This window comes from Equus caballus, chromosome X, assembly GCF_041296265.1.
Source record: "Equus caballus isolate H_3958 breed thoroughbred chromosome X, TB-T2T, whole genome shotgun sequence".
In the NCBI taxonomy this organism is placed as follows: domain Eukaryota; kingdom Metazoa; phylum Chordata; class Mammalia; order Perissodactyla; family Equidae; genus Equus; species Equus caballus.
Window position 1 is genome coordinate 6,798,542 of NC_091715.1, and position 22,334 is coordinate 6,820,875.

Below are 22,334 nucleotides of genomic sequence, written 5' to 3' on the forward strand. Positions count from 1 at the left end.
TGAAGTGAGGTTGAAATTCTTCCAGAATTAGTGAAAGACAGGAATCCTCAAATTAAGAAAGTACATTGAGTCTTTTTTTTTTTTAAAGATTTTATTTTTTCCTTTTTCTCCCCAAAGCCCCCCAGTACATAGTTGTATATTCTTTGTTGTGGGTCCTTCTAGTAGTGGCATGTGGGATGCTGCCTCAGCATGGTTTGATGAGCAGTGCCATGTCCGTGCCCAGGATTCGAACCAATGAAACACTGGGCCACCTGCAGCGGAGCGCACAGACTTAACCACTCGGCCACGGGGCCAGCCCTTTTTTCTTTTTTCTTTTTTTTTTGCATTGAGTCTTGAGTAGGATAATAAAGACAGATTCACCCCTAGACATATCATAATGAAAATGCAGAAACTTCAGATAGAAAGAAAAATTCTTAAAAGGAACCAGAGAAAAAAAATAGAAAGTAATGATACAGGATCTACAATTAGACCAACAAACCCCAGACTTCTTAACAAAGAGCAAACAGTTAAATAATACCTTCAAAGTGCTGGAAGAAAGTAATGGCCAACCAGTAATTCTATATCTACTAACCTATCACTTAAGATTGAGGACAAAATGAAGACACTTTCAGATAAAGAACTTACAAAAGGAGACACTTTGGGAAGAAAGCAATTGGACCCAGAGTGAAGGAGTTGGATCCAGAAGCAACGATAAACAAAGAAATTGGTGAGCACATGGGTAAATCTAGACCAGCACTCATTATAATTTTTAAATGTCTATATTATGGAGTTCACATATAACATGGAAGGTAGGAGAGAATAATTAGGGCTAAAGCTGTTTAATGTCCTTGCTTATTCTGAGTCATTGATTAACTTTATGTTTTAAGTGAGTATGTATGCTAAAATCTTAAGAGTAACCACTAAAGAAATAGGAGATGAAAAGAAATTAAAGGTAAAAGGACTGGAAAGGAAGAAACAAACTGTAATTTTTCAGAGGCAACATGATTATGTAGAAAATTCAACAGAAGACTACATAGTCATGAATCAATTGATAGGAATTTTCTAGAAAAGGCAGCACTGTAGAGACAGAAACAGAGCAGTGGTTGCCAGGTGCTAGGAGTGAGAGTGGGGAATGACCACAAACGGGCATGAGGGAACATTTTGGGCTGACAAGCATGTTCTAAAACTGGATTGTGGTCATGGTCCTACAATTATATAAATCTACTAAAACTCTTCAAACTATGCACCTTAAATGAGTGAATTTTATGGTATACAAATTATATCTGAACAAAGATGTTTAAAAATGAAACCCAGTTGCATTCCTGTACACCAGTGACAACTTTTCAAAAAATATGACTTTAAAAGAAGATGCTATTTACAATGGTAAGAAAACCAATAGTGGTCCAAGGAATGAATCTAAAAGAAGGTGTGCGAGACTTTCATGGGGAAAAAAAGAATCTTATTTAAAGTCATGAAAGACAAGCTAATCAAGATGTAGACTATGTTCATCAATGAGACGACTCAATGTTGTAAACTGGCAATTCCCCTTCATTTAATATATTTCCAACCAAAACCCCACAAGAGTTTTGTGTTCATTTAGGGAGCATTAGTTGCTGTGACAAGAGATAAAACAACAATGACTTAACACAATATAAGTCTATTTCTTACTCATGTTGTGTCCTCCAAGCTGTGACCCAGGGACTCTGGATCCTTCCGTCTTGTAGCCACATGTCCTCAACAGGTAGATGGCAAGTTCTCTGGACCTGTCTGCATCTAGTCAGAAGTGAAAGGAGAATGGAGCATCACTTACGGGACACTTCGTAGGCTGGCCTGGAAGTGGTGTGCAGGATTTCTACTCACTTAAGAGAGACTAGTACCAGCTATATGGCTGCGAAATTTAGTCCAGCTATGTGCCAAGGAGAAAAGAAAAACAGATTATGGGGAGCACACAGCAGTGTCTGCTGCAGTTTTTCCTGAAGCTTGATGAGCTTATATTCCCAGGCTCCTCCTGAGCTGCAATATGGACTTCTTCCTGGGATATGCATCCCACACTAAGTCAGAGCTCCTGGAATGTAAACTTCTACTTCAGAAGCCACAAAAAACATGCAGGGTTTATTTGCATAGCTTGTGGTAGAAAACGGAAATCACATTATAATGTTATAAGTGTAATGTATCAATCATACCTATCATTACATAAACTGTATAAGTTTTCCTGTGACTTACAAAATCCTCAGGCAGCCAGCCCTGCTCTGCCACCCTACCCCAAGCCAGTGTCTAATTTGTTTCTGACTGGAAGGTACATGAAATGGAAAGGGTAGCAGAGCCAATACAGTGTGAAGCTTGGCATCTTCAACAGCCACTAACAGTTTGGCCTTGGCTAGTTATTTGACTCGGTCCCTCAGTTTCTCCATCTGTAAAACTGGAGTAGTAATTGTTTTGTCTTCATGTATGATTGTTGTGAGACTAAAAGGAACAATACAGGTTCTTCAACATTTCTCGGCACATAGTAAGCCCTCAGCATATATTAGTCGTTGCTGTCACCCCTGCTACTCTGACTGTGACTGTAATTTATATCCCAATCCCCTATCAACAGATATTTGGTTGTTTTCACCTGTTCTCTGTTATGAACAATGTTACCCAAGCATCCTTTTATTTCACGTCTTGGCTGACTCATACGTACCTTGCTGATCCACAAGACTTTGGTCTATAGATCTGGCTGGGTTACAACCCACAGCATGGATCATGATACCTCTTTTTGTAATTTTAAAGAAAATGTCGAAGTGCCATCAACTGAAGGCAGAAAAGTATTAGCTTGATTTTCAGAAAGATAAAGAAACAAATCCTGAAATCTGAGAACTGGTGAACTTGAATTCAATAATCCACAAAATACTAGGATATGATAGATACGTAATTTATGAACCCCTTGGATGATGGCAATCTTCAATGGTCAGCATGAATTTTCTAGGAACAGTCTAGCTAATCCGCTTACTACTTCCCCTCAGGTTAAGTACTACTCTGATTGGCATTGCAGATAGAATGGGCTGCAACGCATCCTGGGGCTTGAGTGACTGAACCTCTGGGGAGAAGGGGAAGCTCCAGCCGTGATAGGGCAAGGGCTGGGAAGTATGGGTGAAGTCACAAAGGGTGGGCCAACAGTTGGGCCAACACAGTTCTGTGAGGTCACTCGACCCTAGAAACCAGGCCTGCAGCTGGGCCAGAAAAGGAGCCCTAGGGAAGAAGCCTGGCAAGAAGCCCAGTCAACTCTATAGGGAGGTATGATGAAGGCCATGAAATGGCCATCTATGGCTATAAGACTGATTCTAGACCCTACTGGTTATGGATGGAAGCTGTCACTGTACGTCTTCCCATATCAGGACTGGTTTCCCGTTTCAGGACAGCAGCACTTGCTCCTCCTTGAGAACCACGACCCTTTGGATCCTTGACAAGAATTGGTGTGAATGTCATCCTCAGACACCGGAAGCCATCTAAATGTGGCTGGTGTTTAACACATATAGAGCTTATTGCTCATCCAATTTTCAGATCTCCTGAGTAAGAGAATTGTGTCTTCCAGAGATGTTGGGGTATATGAAGGCTCTTAAGACTCTTTCATAATAAATAAGAGAAATCAACTTGAGTTAGTCTAAGTCAGTGATTCTCAGCTGGGATGATTCTGTCCCCCCGGGGGACGTTTGGCAATGTGTGGAGACATTTTTGGTTGTCACAACTTGGGGAGTAGAGTGCTACTGGCATCTAGTGCATAGAGGTCAGGGATGCTGCTAAACAACCTACAATGTGCATGACAGCCCCCAGCACAAAGAATTATCCAGCCCCAAATGTCCATAGTGCCTATCTGAGAAACCATGGCCTAAGCCAAAAAGTAAACAAACAAGCAAAACAATTTATTGGAAGAGTCCTAGGGTAGCTCACAGAATCTAAGGAGAAGTTGAGTCAGTCTCCAAAAAAGAATAGAACCATGCCAATCTGTGATCCTGAGCAGTAGAAGAAGTTCATGGATGTTTGCCAAGCTCTACTGTACAACTCCCAATTTCTCGGGAAAGAATTTGATTGGTCCATCAATGATCAGAGTCCAATCCCAGGAAATTCAGCTACGGCCAGAATAGCAGGATCATGTGGTGGAAACATGGCACACAGGGGACACTCCATAGGTGTTTCCTAGATGAACGAATGACCATGGCTGCTGGCAGCCACTCCTGTGAGCTGCGATGGTGTTATGAGAGATGGGGCAGAAGCCTGCAAAAGAATCAATCACATCCAGCCTGAAGTGTTATCTGTTGTTAACCCATGTTCATCCCTCTCTGCTTGTCCACTCTCTCCTGCCTTCCAACCATTCTCCTAAAACTCCCTGCTTCAGTTGCACGGGCAGCCATGAACATGAGCTGCTGTTTCCTGGAATTTCAGCAGCCTTTTGATCTCCTGAAAGCCAGGAATAATTCTCCTTGACCTTCACTTGCTCAGCCAGTCCATTCTTCCAATATCTAATGCCCTGTATTAAATCCTTCCTGTTTGAAATACCTGGAATTTTCCTGACCAAAACTGACTGGTGTAGCAGAGATGGTTTCCAACACTCCTCGCTGCACATTTGATGATCTCTTGGCTAGTAGCCTTGTTGGCAACCTCAGACCCCAGAAGTCTTCCTTCTTCCCACCAGGCCTGAAGTCTCTGCAAAGCTGGGCCTCTCAAACATGAGTGAGCATCAGAATTCCCCAGAGGGCACATAAAACATGGTTTCCTGGACACCAATCTAGCATTTCTGATGCAGTGGGTCTGGGTTGGGGCTTAAGAATGTGCATTTCTATCAAGTCCCTACTGAATGCTGGTACTGTGGGCCCAGAACCACCATCAGGAAACAGTCCTAACTAGAGCCTTCCCCCTTCTACCTAAAGCTCACTCATTTTGAACACTTGGTTGAATTATTAGTAATTTTTAAAAAATGAACCCTCCAATGATGACTTTGCCATAGTTTCTGTTACCTGCTACACATAAGACCTTATGTTGTTGTGCCCTCCCTTTTCCTAAACTTCTGATGGTGTCCATTGTTTGCGATGTTGCTCTCCCGCCTCCCACCTTCATGAGAGCATGTGGACTTTTTCAGGCACCCACTTTTCCTAGGGTGTGATACTTTATTCTGAAGTGGGAAAATTGAGTATAAATTTGCTCCTTTAAGGGAATTTTTTCAATTGATATTTAATAGTAAGCAACAACAGATTAAAATTAAGCCAATCTGTGGTGGGAAAAAACAAGAGGGAGAGAAGGAGAGGAAGAAGTCCAATTTCTGAAAGAAAAGGAAAACAACTTCTGCATTGGACACATTCTTAAGAAAGCTTGAGGTCAATAGTCCATTTTTAACAAAGTTTAAAAAGTAAACAAAAGGCACTTTTCTTGAAAAGTCCAGTTTTGAAAGAAATGAGGTTGGTTTTTCAGCCAATCTATTGGCATAGAGCTGTGACATGATCAAAAGAAGTCCTCTGGTCAAAAGGAAAAATCCACCAATCCAATCGCTAAACATGGCATTGTCGTATTCCCACCAGGGCACCTTGGTTGGGAACTCAGCGCCCCAGAACCTCTGCATGGTGACATGGGTGATGTAGGACATGGGCACTAAACTGGTGAGTCCAGCATGGAAAAAGAGAGCTCCCCTGCCACGTTCATGCTTCTCTCCAAAGAACTTCGCTGGCAGCCTCCATACTTCAGACATTCCAGTCCCAGAAGGACAGCCACAAGCCAAAAAGAACCAGTGATGCAGGCAACACACGTGAGGATGCGAGCCACCAGCATTTCGGTGGCCAGGTTCTACAGGCTGGCAGAGGCCTAGCACACTCCGCCACCCATGTCTTGAGTCACACACGTTTCCCACAGTCCCAGAATGTACTTCTCACTCTCGAGTAAACCCAAGGAGAAAGTCCGCCGCTGAGGAATGCAGAGGGTCACCAGGGCACAGACCCGGCCAGCCCCACATACTAGACAAGGCACAGCGTCCCACTCCTCACCTTGCTGTTCAGGCCCAAGTACGCTAGTGAAACTGCATCTCCTGGCAAGAAGAGGGCTGCCTTGTTCAACTGCCATCTTGAAGAATTGGCAGCAGTTCGTGCCAGCCCAATTGCAGGCATGACGTCACTCCTTTGTTAACCAATTAGAATACAGCCACTTACTGAATCAAGTTGCTTGGTAACTGGGCTGCTACTTTTCACCCTTAATTAATGCAGATGAGTACCTGCAGCCAGTCCGGGGCTGAGTGGGAGGACAGGCAGGCTGGGACAGGTGCGCAGGCTTGGGAGAATTCTTCCTGGGTGTAACAGGCATTCATTCATTTTAGCAATTTTATTTTCAAAAGGTAGTTTGGAATGGAGTTATTAAGCATTAGAATCATTGATCAAGTTTTTTTAAAGGAATATTTCATCATTTTTAATTACTTTAAATTGTCTGTAGTATTATCTCTTCCAAGTTTTGGTATCTGGTTCCATCATTCCTTAACCTATCTTCACAGGAAGCTTCTAATTACCCACAGCTCCCATTAACATAGGAGATGAGGATCTTCCCAAATGAAAAGAGACAAACTCTTATGGTCCAGCAATTGCACCTCTTGGTATTTACCCAAAGGAGGTAAAAACTTATGTCCCCACAAAAAGCTGCACACGGATGTTTATAGCAGCTTCCTTTACCCTTGCCAAACTTGGAAACAGCCAAGATGTCCTTCGGTAGGTGAATGGATAATAAACAGTGGTACATCCACACAATGAAATATTATTCAACTCTAAAAAGAAATGAGCTATCAAGTCATGAAAAGACATGGAGGAAACTTAAATGCATATTACTCAGTGCAAGAAGCCAGTCCATAAGGGCTACATACTGACTGATTCCAACTATGACATTCTAGAAGGGGCAAAACTATGGAAACAGTAAAAAGATCCGTGGTTGCCAGGGGTTGGGGGAAGGGAAGGTGAACAGGCAGACAACAAAGGATTGTCAGGGCAGTGAAACTGCTCTTTACGATACTGTAATGGTGGATAGATGCCATTATACATTTGTCCAAAATCATAGAATATACACCACCAGGAGTGATCGCTAGTGTAAACTACGGACTTTGGGTGACAAAGATGTGTCCATGTAAGTTCATCAATTGTAACAAATGTACCCTCTGGTATCAGATATTGATAGTGAGGGAGGCTGGGTGTGTGTGGGGGCAAAGAGGTGTATGGGAAATCTCTGTACCTTCCACTCAGTTTTGCCACGAACCTAAAACTGCTCTAAAAAATAAAAGTCTATTTAAAAAGAGAGGCAGACACTATTTTCTGTTACTCCAGCCCCCAGTCATGCCATCATGACCACTGATGAAGGAGAATCTTCCAGTCGCTCTCTGTTGAGGCCCCTCAGTCTGCCATTGGAGGTTCTTCATGAAGCCTGTCTGGAGGCCCCTTTCTGGACTAGATTCCCTGGACTCTCTTCTCCATGCATGTCCTCCACACTAGCCAAACTCAACCTCTTGGCTTTCCAAATTCTCATTTGGGGCTTGGACACATACCATTCTCTCCTGGAACGCTTCACCCTTATCTCTGCTGTCACAAATATTTATCAAATGGAAGACAAATCCACCCCCCAAAAATCCTACCATCTCTATCCCAGTTTGAGATATGGTTCTTTGAAAATCTAAGAAAATGTAGACACAGTCAGCTCACCCATTGTCCAGTCATTAACCACGATCAAGGAGATTTCTGTTTTCTCCTACTTTTAGAGTGAGCACTGGAAGGAATCTCTCTCACACACACACCACCCCCGCCATATCTTTTTCTGAGAGATGGAAGGAAGAGAAGAAGGAAGAAGAGATCTTTGACCTGCTGGGAGGAGCAGCATCTTGCCATGAGGAGGGTGTAATTATCCCACACCCAGTCCACACTCCCAACTCCCAGATACCGTCTAGAGGAGGGACACCCACAGCCAAAGGGGCGCGCGAGGTACCGTTGTATCTATGGTTTGTCAGGAGGCCCTGACCTTTCACTCTACTGCCAAGGAGGACAGCGAGACTAATTCTGCTGAGTTCCAAACAGAGATCCAGTGTAAACATAGTTAGTTTTGGTCAGAGCCGATTATGTTAGGGAGATTTCCCAGATTTAAATCTCCCTACTTGGAGATTTTTATTAAATGGTTTTATGGAGCCCAACATCTCACCCGGGCTTTCTCACTCCTGCTGGGCAAGTCTAAAGAAGCCCTGACTGAGTCAGCCCTGATGGCCTAGCAGTTAAAGTTCAATGCACTCCGCTTTGGCAGCCCAAGTTTGGTTCCCGGGCACAGAACCACACCACTTGTCTGTCAGTAGCCATGCTGTGGTGGCAGCTCACATAGAACTAGAAGGACTTACAACTAGAATAGACAACTATGTACTGGGGCTTCGGGGAGGCAAAAAAAAGAGAGAGGAAGATTGGCAACAGATGTTAGCTCAGAGAGAATCCTTCCCAGCCAAAAAAAAAAAAAAATCTCTAATTTAACCAATGGGGACTCTTACTGGGGACAAATAGTTTTGAAAAAAACCCATAAATGGAATTTTCTAAAAAAACAAAATAAAACACAGCAAAAACAGATAAAGAAGCCCCAACTTTTGAGAGCCAGCAAGGGCTTTGAACACACCCATGTTTGTCTCTTAAAAGAAATTAATTAGTTTCCTAAAAAAGAAAAGTATGGGAGGGCCAGCCCAGTGGCACAGCGGTTAAGTCCACACATTCCACTTCAGCGGCCCAGGGTTCGCTGGCTTGGATCCTGGGTGCAGACATGGCACCGCTTGGCAAGCCATGCTGTGGTAGGCGTCCCACATATAAAGAAGAGGAAGATGGGCACGGATGTTAGCTCAGGGCCAGTCTTCCTCAGCAAAAAGAGGAAGATTGGCAGCAGATGTTAGCTCAGGGCTAATCTTCCTCAAAAATAAAGAGAAAAGTATGTCATCACAGGTCTAACTAAGATGGCAACATTAGTCATGACAACAATATCCATGAGCCAATGTGCCTGCATCACTGATGACTCAACATTGTCTCCCACCCAGGCTGTGTACAGCTTGGAGCAGATCACAGACTAGCTATACACCTCCGACAGGGTGTCTTTGTCTCCTGCCCTGAGGGATGCTTCATGCACCTGCATCAAGGAGAGGATGTTTCTGGTTAGGAATGCTGCTCCATAGACAGAGCTCCGTAGACAGAAGCTCACAGTTCTCTTTCTGCCCTGATATTAACCTGGAATGAATCCACCCTCAGAGGTGGGCAAAGCTTGCAGCAGGAACCAAAGACCTTGGCAGGCATTCTTGTCAAGCAGCTTTGGTGTCAATCAAGTGTGCAACCCTCAAGCATTTGGGCTTCTCTCTGAGCCTTCATCTTTCTTCCTCTCCAAGACCTTGCTTGGCAAGCAGAAATCAAGGCCCATTCCATCCGTTATGGCAGTCTACTCAGGTTGCCCAACATGAGCCAGAATGATACACACAGCTTAATTATCGCTCAAAGGGTTTTGAATAGGGTTGATATTTATATTCAGAGACATACAAAAGTATTAATGATAAAGTTATTAAGAAAAGTATTAATGATAAAGCCCATAAAGTCATGGGCTATTATGATATGAATTCAGCTGGCCAATAATTTGCTTTATGTACAAAGATTATAACATGCCTAGTCAGGGCCCAACACACCATAGACCTCAACTGCAGGCTCTGTCCATTCTTCTTGACCCTGTCCTCCCCACTGGGCACTAGAAAATGGAAGACTTGTAGAAATGGCAAGCCTGGTGGTAGGACTCAATCTCTGTTGCTCGTACTTCAAAGGTGGCAGAAACTATAAGACTGCATAATAGCCTGCAACTATCTTGGTCCAATTTTCCAAGCAATTGCCCTTCTATTACATTGGGGGTTTCTTCCAGGGAGGGAGGGATATACTATTAATGAGAATAGAATCTTTTTTTTTTTTAAAGATTGGCACCTGAGCTAACATCTGCTGCCAATCTTCTTCTTTTTTTCTTCTTCTTCTTCTCCCTAAAGCCCCCCAGTACATAGTTGTATATCCTAGTCATAGGTCCTTCCGCTTGTGCTATGTGGGATGCTGCATGGCCCAACGAGCAGTGCCATGTCCATGCCCAGGATCCGAACTGGTGAAACCCTGGGCTGCCAAAGCGTGCATGTGAACCCAACCACTCAGCCATGGGGCTGGCCCCAAGAACAGAATCTTAAAACCGTGTCTCTTCAAAAGCCATTCAGCAGATTGAAATAAGTGGTATTAAATATGACCTGGTCATTCTAACTGATTGCGTTCACTATTTAAAAAATCCACACCAAAGCATTCCAACCACTCATTCATCCATTCCAACAAGTAGCATTTGTTGAGTACCTCTGATGTGCTGGATACTGTTCTAGGCACTGGGATGATAAACACAGTCAAGAATTGAGATGAGGGCATGCTGGCCAAGGGTACCACTTGAGCAACGACAAGGGAGGGTGAAGGCTTTGGGATGGATGGCATGATGTTGTTGGAGTGGAATGCATGCAGTGGGTGACCAGCAGAGGGAGCAAGTGGAGAAACGCAAAAGGGAGGCAGGAGGTCCACCACAGAGGCAAAGGGAACCATTCATGGATCTGACAGTGGGGAGGGAGCATCATGAACGGATTAGCATTTTGGAAAGATCCTTCTGGCCCCAGTTGAGAAAGGGCTTTTGTTACAAGCTTCAGTGGCAAGGAATGAGATCATAGCGGTGTGAGGAGGTGGGAACAGGTGAGCACAGGACGCCAGGAAGCAGCGTGCTCCCCAGGCCACAGAGGAGCTTCTGACACCTCCCAGCTGTCCTGAGCCAATGCACCCCAGTGTGAGAAGCTGTCTTGGCTCATCGCTCAGTCATTAAGGGCCCAGGATTGGAGACAGAAAGAGCTGGGTTCAAATTCTGCTGCTGCCACTTATGAGTTTGGGACCTAGGGCAAATAATTAAACCTCTCTGAGCTTCAGTTCCCTCACTGATAGTAAGATGCCTTTATGGAGCCGTGGCCAACTTGCACATTCAGAGACCTTTCGTATGGTGCTTGAGCTATGGAAGCCATTCAGAACCAGACTTGAGGATCTTGGCTGAGAAAGGCACCTGAAGCCTTCAATTTCCTGGCTACTATAGGCTAGTCAGTTTGGGTAGCTGTGAACAAACCATACACTTCAGAGGATGCATTTGTAGATTCCAAACAAAAGTGTGGAGAAGAAATCTTGTAAGGTCATTAAACCTGGGCTGTGCGTGAGGCTCCGCTAGGACACTGTGGGACCAGGAATGGGGACCAGGAATATCCACGAGGACATTCATTGCACTGCTATCTGTGTCATTGGGTTGCTGAACCAGCTGAACTTAGTAGAAAGAAATTGGAAAATCGCTTTTTCTCCTACCACTATGTGGATGAACCTTAAAACATGATGTTAAGTGAAAGAAGACAGATGCAAAAGGCCATAAATTATATGATTCCATTTGCATGAAAGATCCAGAGTAGGCAAATTCATAGAGATAGAAAGTAGGTCAGTGGTTGCCATGGGCTGGAGGGGAGGGAGTAGGGAGTGACTCCTAATGGGTATGGGGTTTCTTTTTGTGGTGATGAAAATGTTCTAAAACTGATTGTGGTGATGGTTAACTCTGTGAATATACTAAAAATCATTGAATTGTACACTTTAAATGGGTGAATTGTACAGTACGTGGATTATAGCTCTATCTATCTATCTGTCAAGAGAGAGATCTACACCATTACACCATTAATTCCTGATAAACACTCTGTAAACTAAGAAACAAAAGACACTTCATTCAATGATATCTATCTTAAATGAACACTTAAATATTTGAGTGAAACATTAGTGCAGTTTTTCCTAATCTTGGTGTGGTGGGGGCCATTTCAGAATTGCTTGTGGGGCTCTTCCAAATAACCAGTGCTCCCCCCTCAACCCCAGCTGCCTCTAAAGTCCCCACTTGTGAATAACTACAGTAGGGGAATTCCCTGAAAATAAGGAACCAGACTCAAAAACCTGTCATTACCACTGTTACATAAGATTGTTCTGGAAGTTCTAGCCAGGGTGACATAAGTCAGAAGGCAGAGAAAAAAGATATAATTATCCTAGAGGGGGTGCATAAATCATTGTTCAGCTAAATGGATGCTATACCTAAAAAAACCCAGGAGAATGCCTGGACAAGCTATTCCAGTCCAGCAGAAAGTTAAGTTATGTACATGGATATTAAAAACACAAAAATCACAACCTTTCTACGTATCTATGGTAGTCACTTAGAAATGAGAATTGAGAGTGACATCAGCATCATGGCAGGGTGAGCTGTTCCCTCAGTCTCTCCCCTTTAAGTTACAACTAAATGGCCGTTCATTAACCAGCAGAGGATTCCCTGCATAGCACAACAGGACTTCTGAGAGATCCATGCAGCTATACATCTGAAGGCGGGTAGACTGGATCCCTAGGAGGCAGTGGAACCAAGTAAGCACATCCTTCCCTCTCCCCAGCAGCAGAGAGCCAGTTCACAAATCCTCACACAGCAGCCATGTGCAACTGTAAGAGGAAGTGGGGACAGCCTGGCCCAAGTGAATGCTTTCAGAGTTGCAGCCTGGCTGGTGGGAGTGCCCAATGTGCCACAGAACCCCACCCATGGGAATGCTCTATGCTGAGTGGTGGTGGCTCAGCCACCACATGGACACTCCTCCCCCCTAGCACAGCGCAGGCAAGAAGGCACCTTGCCCACTCAGAAGGTGCCCCTGCCTGCAGAGCACAGCACTCTGAGATCCACTGAGTGGCACCTCAGCCCCTGTGTGGGCACCTGCCACCCTTAGCACAGCACAGGCGAGAAGGTACCCTGCTCGCTCAGAAGGCGCCCCCACCCACAGAGCACAGCAGCCCACAGGACCCACCAAGTGGTGGCTCCACCCCCGTGTAGGTGCCCCCTCCCGCCTAGCATGCAGCAGCTCAGCTAGTTCCCTGCCAAAGACAGAGGCCCCACCTATGGTGCACAACCCACCTGCCCAGCACAGAGGCCCTGCACACATGAGTGCAACCTGCAGAGTGGCTACAGCCAACCTGGGCAAACGCAGAGTAGCCTTGCTCACACAACTTCCAGTTGATGGGAAAGGATCAGAAAACAGTTCCTGCCCACACCCCCAGCAATGGCAGGTGGAATCTGCAACCTGATACCACCAGAAATGCACCAGCAAAGGATCACTTCATCAAACACCGTGAAGAACTATATTAACACTTCAGAGCAGGAGGAAAATGACAAGTCTCCAGAAACCAATCCCGAACTCACAGAAATTTGCAATCTAAATGACAGAGAATTCAAAATAGTTATCATAAAGAAACTAAATAAGTTACAGGAAAACTCAGAAAGACAGTTCAATGAGCTCAGGAATAAAATCAATTAACAAAAGGAATACTTCACCAAAGAGAAGGAAACTCTAAAAAAAAAAACCAAACAGGAATTCTGGAGATGAAGAACACAATGAATGAGATAAAAAAATATAGAATCCATTAAAAACAGAGCTGACATTATGGATGACAGAATTAGTGATTTAGAGGATAGAAATATAGAAATGCTTCAGATGGAGGAGGAAAGAGAACTAAGATTTTTTTTAAATGAAGAAATTATTTGAGAAATATCTGACTGAATTAGGAAAATCAACATAAGGATTATAGGTATTCCAGAGGGAGAAGAGAGGGAGAAAGGAGCATAGAGCTTGTTCAAAGAAATAGTAGCTGAGAACTTCCCAAACCTGGGGAAGCAACTAGACTTACAAGTATGTGAAGTCAATAGAACTTCCAATTACATCAATGCAAAAAGACCTTCTTCAAGGTATATACTATTAAAACTGGCAAGAGTCAATAACAAAGAAAAAATATTAAGGGCAGCAAGGCAGAAGAAAACAACCCACAAAGGAATCCCTATCAGGTTTTCAGTGGATTTCTCAGGAGTAACCTTACAGGCTAGGAGAGAGTGGAATGATATATTCAAAGTGCTGAAATACAAAAACTTTCAGCCAAGAATACTCTATCCAGTGAAACTATCCTTCAGATATGATGAAGAAATAAAAGCTTTCCCAGATAGACAAAAGTCAAGAGAGTTCATCACCACTAGACATCGCTTACAAGAATGATAAAGGAAGCCCTCCTACCTAACAAAAAGACAAAGGTATACAAAACCTTGAGCAAGGAGATAAATAGATATCAGAAAATTACAGGTCTATATCAGAATAGGTCAGTAAGCAGTTAATTGTAACATAAAAGACAAAGGGAAGGAAAGCATCAAAAATAACTATAATCACTTCAATTTAGTCACAAATTCACAACACAGAAAAGAACAATTTGTGACCACAATAACCCAGAAGGGGAAGAGGAAAGGGATGGAACCTATTTAGACTAATGGAAATAAGAAGCTATCAGAAAATGGACTATCTCATCTATGAGATCTTTTATACAAACCTCATGATAACCACTACACAAAAACTCAGAGCAGAGTGACAAATCACAAATAAAGAGAAAACTGAGAAAACCACCAAACAGAAATGGCAGTCAGAAATACAAGGGAAAAGGAAAAATGGAAATATAGAACAACAGGAAAACAAGAGATAAAATGACAGTATCAAGCTCTCATATATCAATAATCACTCTAAATGTAAAAGGCCCGAATTCTTCAATCAAAAGACATGGAGTGACTGGAAGGATTAGAAAACAAGACCCAAGAATATGCTGCCCCTAGTAAACACATCTCAGCTCTTAAGACAAACACAGGCTCAGAGTGAAGGGATGGAAGACAATAGCCTAAGCAAGTGGCAAGCAAAACAAAGCAGGTGTTGCCATATTTATAACAGAAAAATCAGACTTCAACATAAAAAAAGCAATGAGAGACAAAGAGGGGCAGTATATAATGATAAAAGGGACCCTCCATCAGGGGACATAACACTTATAAGTACATATGCACCTAACACAGGAACACCAAAGTACAGAAGGTGACTATTAACAGACCTAAAAGGAGATATTAACAGCAGCACAATAATACTAGGGGACCTTAACATTCTGCTTACATCAATGGATAGATCATCCAGACAGAAAATCAACAAGGAAATAGTGGAATTAAATGAAAAACTAGACCAGATGGACTTACTAACAATATATATAACAATCCATCCAAAAAGAGCAGAATACACGTTCTTCTCAAGTGCACATGGAACTTTCTCAAAGATAGGCCATATGCTGGGAAACAAGGCAAGCCTCAATAAATTTAAGAAGATTGAAATCATGTCAAGCATCTTTTCCAACCATAATGCTATGAAACTAGAAATCAATTACAAGAAAAAAATTTGTCACTGCAACAGTGACAAATATGTGGAGACTAAACAACATGCTGCTGAACAACCAATGGATCATTGAAGAAATTAAAGGAGAAATCAAAAAAATATCTGGAGACAAATGAAAATGAAAATACACCATGCCAACTCATATGGGATGCAGCAAAAGTAGTCCTAAGAGGGAAATTCGTAGCAATACAGGCCCACCTTAACAAACAAGAAAAATATCAAATAAGTAATCTTAAAGTGCACCGAATAGAACTAGAAAAAGAAGAACAAACAAAGCCCAAAGTCAGCAAAAGGAGGGAAATAATAAAAATTAGAGCAGAAATAAGTGAAATTGAAACAAAAAAACCCCCAAACAAACAGTAGAAAGTATCGATGAAACTAAGAGAATATTCTTTGAGAAGATAAACAAAAGTGACAAACTCTTAGCCAGACTCAATAAGAAAAAAAGAGAAGTCTCAAATAAATAAAATTAGAAATGAAAGAGGAGAAATTACAACAGATACCACAGAAATACAAAGGATTCTAAGAGAATACTAGGAAAAACTTTATGCCCACAAATTGGACAATCTAGAAGAAATGAATAAATTCTTAGACTCATACAACCTCCCAAAACTGAATCAAGAAGAAATAGACAATCTGGATAGACCAGTCACAAGTAAAGAGATTGAAACAGTAATCAAAAACTTCCCCCAAAAATAAAAGTCCAGGACCAGATGGCTTCCCTGGAGAATTCTACCAAACATTCAAAGAAGATTTAATACCCATCCTTCTAAAACTATTTGAAAAAATTGAAGAAGACGGAATGCTTCCTAACTCATTCTATAAGGCCAACATCACTCTGATACCAAAGCCTGACAAACAACACAAAAAAGGAAAACTACAGGCCAATATCGCTGATGAACACAGATGCAAAAATCCTTAACAAAGTATTGGCAAACTGAATACAGTAATACATTAAAAAGATCATACACCATGATCAAGTGGGATTTATACCAGGGATGAAGGCATGATTCAACATCCTCTAATCAATCAATGTGACAAGCCACATTAACAAAATGAGGAATAAAAATCACATGATCATCTCAATAGGTGCAGACAAAGTATTTGACAGGATCTAACACCAATTCATGATAAAAAAAAAAACTCTCAATAAAATGGGTATAGAAGAAAAGTACCTCAACATACTAAGAGCCATATATGACAAACCCACAGCCAACACCATACTCAATGGGGAAAAACTGAAAGCCATCCCTCTGAGAACAGAAACAAGACAAGGATGCCCACTCTCACCACTCCTATTCAACATGGTACTGGGGGTTTTGGCCAGAGCAATTAGGCAAGAAAAAGAAATAAAAGGTATCCAGGTTGGAAAGGAAGAAGTAAAACTCTCACTGTTTGCAGATGACATGGCCCTATATGTAGAAAACCCTAAAGAATCCATCAGAAAGCTGTTAGAAAGAATCAACAACTACTGCAAAGTTACAGGGTACAAAATCAACTTACAAAAATCAGTTGCACTTCTATACTGTAATAATGAACTAGCAGAAAGAGAACTCAAGAATACAATCCTATTTACAATCTCAACAAAAAGAATAAAATATCTAGGAATTAATTTAACCAAGGAGGTGAAAGACCTATACCCTGAAAACTATAAGACATTATGAAAGAAATCGAAGAAGACATAAAGAAATGGAAAGAAAATCCATACTCATAGATTGGAAGAATAAACATTAGTTAAAATGTCCATACTACCTAGGGCAATCTACAGATTCAATGCAATCCCAATCAGAATCCCAATGACATTCTTCACAGAAATAGAACGAAGAATCCTAAAATTTATATGGAACAACAAAAGACCCTGAACAGCCAAAGCAATCCCTGAGAAAAAAGAACAAAGCTGGAGGTATCACAATCCCTGACTTCAAAATATACTACAAAGCTATATTAATCAAAACAGCATGGTACTGGCACAAAAATAAACACACAGATCAATGGAAAAGAATTGAAAGCCCGGAAATAAAACCACACATCTATGGACAGCTAATCTTTGACAAAGGAGCCAAGAACATACAATGGAGAAAAGAAAGCCTCTTCAATAAATGGTGCTGGGAAAACTGGAAAGCCACATGTAAGAGAATGAAAGTAGACCATTATCTTACAGCATGCACAAAAATAGACTCAAAATGGATTAAAGACTTGAATGTAAGACTTGAAACCATAAAACTCCTAGAATAAAACATAGGCAGTACACTCTTTGACACAGGTCTCAGCAGCATCTTTTCAAATACCCTGTCTACTCAGGCAAGGGAAACAAAAGATAAAATAAAGAAATGGACTACATCAGACTAAAAAGCTTCTGCACAGCAAAGGAAACCAGGAACAAAATGAAGAGGCAACCCACCAACTGGGAGAAAATATTTACAAATCGTATATCCAACAACGGATTAATCTCCAAAAGATATAAAGAACTCATACAACTCAACAACAAAAAGACAAACAATCCGATCAAAAGACGGACAGAGAATATGAGCAGACATTTTTCCAAAGATATACAGATGGCCAACAGGCACATAAAAAGATGTTCAACATCGCTAATTATTAGGGAAATGCGAATCAATACTACAATGAGATATCGCCTTACACCTGTCAGAATGGCTATAATTAACAAGATGAGAAAAAATAAGTGTTGGAGAGGATGTGGAGAACAGGGAACCCTCAACACTGCTGGTGGGATTGCAAACTGGTGCAGCCACTATGGAAAATAGTATGGAAATTTCTCAAAAAACTGAAAACAGAAATATCATATGATCCAACTATCCTACTACTGGGTATTTATGCAAAGAACTTGAAATCAACAATACAAAGAGATGCATGCACCCCTATGTTCATTGCAGCACATTCACAATAGCCAAGACGTGAAAGCAAACCAAGTGCCCGTTGACTTATGAATGGATAAAGAAGATGTTGCATATATATACAATGGAATACTACTCAGCTGTAAAAAGACAAAATCATCCCATTCGCAACAATGTGGATGGACCTGGAGGGAATTACGTTAAGCAAAATAAGCTAGACAGAGAAAGATAAACACCATATGATTTCAGTCATATGTGGAAGATAAACAAACACATGAACAAAGAGAACAGATTAGTGGTTTCCAGAGGGGAATGGGGTCAGAGGGGGTGGGTGAAAGGGGTAAAGGGGCACATATGTACAGTGATGGATAAAAACTAGACTATTGGTCGTGAGCACTATGCAGTCTGTACAGAAATGGACATATAGTAATGTACACCTGAAATAACATGATGTTACAAACCAATGCGTCTTCAAAAAACTAAAATAGAAAGATCTTTTAAAAAAGAAATGAGAATCGAAACAAAGTCCTTACAAAAAAACAAGAAACTCTCAAATACCAGCAATAAGCTTGACTTTAAAAGTGCAGGAGCCTGTATGATGAAAACTCCTCAACTTCGCTAAGAGCCAGAAAGGAGACTCAGAGACACGCCACACTCCCTGATGGGAAGATGAAATCTCACAAAGTTGTTCAAATATCCTAGATTGATTTGTTGGCTTAATGTGATTCTAAGCAGAGTGCTTAGGATAAAACAGTAAATGAAAAAACATGAGTAAAAAACCACACATATTAAGATTGGCGCATTTCATTGTGTAAAGTTTATATTCAAACAAAACCACTGTAAACAAATCTGGATCACTAGGCAGTAGTGTGCTTACTCAGAAATCTTTAGACATGTACTGATGTCTGCATATGAAATGCATCAAAGAATAAGATGGGGGGCTGGCCCAGTGGCACAGTGGTTAAGTTCGCACTTTCTGCTTCTCGGCATCCCCGGGTTCGCCAGTTCGGATCCCAGGTGCGGACATGGCACTGCTTGGCAAAAAGCCATGCTGTGGTAGGCATCCGACGTATAAAGTAGAGGAAGATGGGCATGGATGTTAGCTCAGGGCCGGTCTTCCTCAGCAAAAAGAGGAGGATTGGCAGTAGTTAGCTCAGGGCTAATCTTCCTCAAAAAAAAAAAAAAAAAGAATAAGATGGATTAATGGATGGACAGAGGGATGGACAAATGTGAAAAAGGAAATATGGTAAAATAGTAATGATAGAATCTAGGTGGGAAGTATTCATGTGTTAATTGTAACATTTTTTCAACTTTGTTGACTATTTGGAAATTTTCATAATAAAATGTTGGGAAAAACACAAAGAACAACAAAAACCAAAATACATATATAATATGGATTCCAGCTTTAAAAACATTAGCTAAGGGGCTGGCATGGTGACATAGGGGTTAAGTTTGCGAGCTCTGCTTCAGTATCCCAGGGTTCACCAGTTGAGATCTGGGTCCCCAACCTACACACTGCTCATAAAGCCATGCTGTGGTGGCATCCCACATACAAAATAGAGGAAGATTGGCACTGATGTTAGCTCAGTGACAATCTTCCTCACCAAAATAAATAAATAATTTCTTTTATTGAGTTCATAATAGTTTACATAAATGTGACATTTCAGTTGTACATTATTTCTTGTCTGTCACCACATAAGTGCTCCCCTTCCCCACCCTGTGCCCACCCCCAAGCCCCCTTCCTCTGGTAACCACTGAACTGTTTTCTTTGTCCATATGTATTTTTATATTCTATATATGAGTGTTTGTCTTTCTCAATCTGGCTTATTTCGCTTAGCATAATTCCCCCCAGGTCCTTCCATGTCATTGCAAATGGGATGAATTTGTCTTTTTTTCTGGCTGAGTAGTATTCCGTTGTGTATATATATATATATATATATATATATATATATATATATATATGTATACCACATCTTCTTTAGCCAATCATCAGTTGATGGGCACTTGGATTGTTTCCATGTCTTGGCTATTGTGAATAGTGCTGTTATGAACATAGGGGTGCATATGTTACTTTGGATTGTTGATTTCAAATTGTTTGGATAAATACCCAATAGTGGGATAGCTGGGTCATATGGTATTTCTATTTTTAACTTTTTGGAGAATCTCCATACTGTTTTCCATAGTGGCTGCACCAGTTTGCATTCCCACCAGCAGTGGATGAGGGTTCCCTTTTCTCCACACCCTCTCCAACATTTGTTACTTTTACTCTTAGAGATTATAGCCATTTTAACAGGTGTAAGGTGATATCTTAGTGTAGTTTTGATTTGCATTTCTCTGATGATTAGTGATGTTGAACATCTTTTCATGTGTTTATTGGCCATCTGTATATCTTCTTTGGAAAAATGTCTGTTCATCTTCTCTGCTCATTTTTTGATTGGATTGTTTGTTTTTTTATTGTTCAGTTGTGTGAGTTCCTTATTATTATGCAGATTAACCTCTTGTCAGATATATGATTTGCAAATATTTTCTCCCAATTGGTGGGTTGTCTTTTTGGTTTGATCCTAGTTTCTTTTGCCTTGCAGAAACTCTTTAGTCTCATAAAGTCCCACTTGTTTATTTTTTCTTTTGTTTCTCTTGTCTGAAAAGACATGATATTCGAAAACATCCTTTTTAGTTCAAAGTCAAAGAGTGTGCTACCTATATTATCTTCCAGGAGTTTTATCGTTTCCAGACTTATCTTCAAGTCTTTGATCCATTTTGAGTTTATTTTTGTGTATGGCGTGAGCTAAGGGTCTACCTTCATTGTTTTGCATGAGGCTGTCCGGTTTTCCCAACACCACTTATTGAAGAGACTGTCTTTTCTCCATTGTATGTTCTTGGCACCTTTGTCAAAGGTTAGCTGTTCGTAGACGTGCGGTTTTATTTCTGGGCTTTCAGTTCTCTTCCATTGATCTGTGCACCTGTTTTTGTACCAGTACCATGCTGTTTTGATCACTATGGCTTTGTAGTACATTTTGAAGTCAGGGATTGTGATGCCTCCAGCTTTGTTTTTTCTCAGATTGCCTTAGCAATTCGGGGTCTTTGGTTGCCCCATATGAATTTTAAGATTCTTTGCTCTATTTCCGTGAAGAATGTCATTGGGATTCTGATTGGGATTGCATTGAATCTGTGGGTTGCTTTGGGTAGTATGGCCATTTTAACTATGTTTATTCTTCCAATCCATGTGCATGGAATCTCTTTCCATCTCTTTATGTCATTATCAATTTCTTTCAGTAACGTCTTATAGTTTTCATTGTATAAGTCCTTCACCTCCTTGGATAAATTTATTCCTAGGTGCTTTATTCTTTTAGTTGCAATTGCAAATAGAATTGTGTTCTTGACTTCTCTTTCTGTAAGTTTGTTATCAGAGTATAGAAATGCAACTGATTTTTGTAAGTTGATTTTGTACCCTGCAACTTTACTGTAGTTGTTAATAATTTCTATTAGCTTTCCAATGAATTCCTTGGGTTTTCTATATATAAGATCATGTCATCTGAAAACAGCAAGAGTTTCATTTCTTTACTTCCTATTTGGATTCCTTTTATTCCTTTCTTTTGCCTAAGTGCCCTGGCCAAAACCTCCAGTACTATGTTGAATAAGAGTGGTGAGAGTGGGCACCCTTGTCTTGTTGCTGTTCTCAGAAGGATGGCATTCAGTTTTTGCCCATTGAGCATGATGTTGGCTGTGGGTTTGTCCTATATGGCCTTTATTATGTTGAGGTAGTTTCCTTCTATCCCCATTTTGTTGAGTTTTTATCACAAATGGCTGTTGGATCTTGTCAAATGCTTTCTCTGCATCTATTGAGATGATCGTGTGGTTTTTATTTCTCAATTTGTTGATGTGGTGTATCACGTTGATTGATTTGCAGATATTGAACCATCCCTGTGTCCCTGGTATGAATCCCACTTGATCATGGTGTATGATCTTTTTGATGTATTGCTGTATTCGGGTTGCCAATATTTTGTTGAGGATTTTTGCATCTATGTTCATCAGCGATATTGGCCTGTAGTTTTCCTTTTTTGTGTTGTCCTTGTCAAGACTGATCTTGGCCTCGTAGAATGTGTTAGGAAGTGTTCCATCTTCCCTAATGTTTTGGAATAGCTTGAGAAGGATAG

The 22,334-nt window shown here is 41.2% G+C and overlaps 1 long non-coding RNA gene across 1 annotated transcript in view; it reads right to left on the bottom strand.

Annotated features, from left to right (window-relative positions):
• Window positions 1–1,530: 1,530 nt before the first annotated feature.
• Window positions 1,531–22,334, bottom strand: part of LOC138921936 (uncharacterized) — a 37,266-nt gene continuing 16,462 nt past the window's right edge. Inside the window, exon 3 of the long non-coding RNA XR_011434949.1 lies at window positions 1,531–1,752. This is a non-coding gene — a long non-coding RNA (uncharacterized lncRNA). The remainder of the gene's footprint in view (window positions 1,753–22,334) is intronic.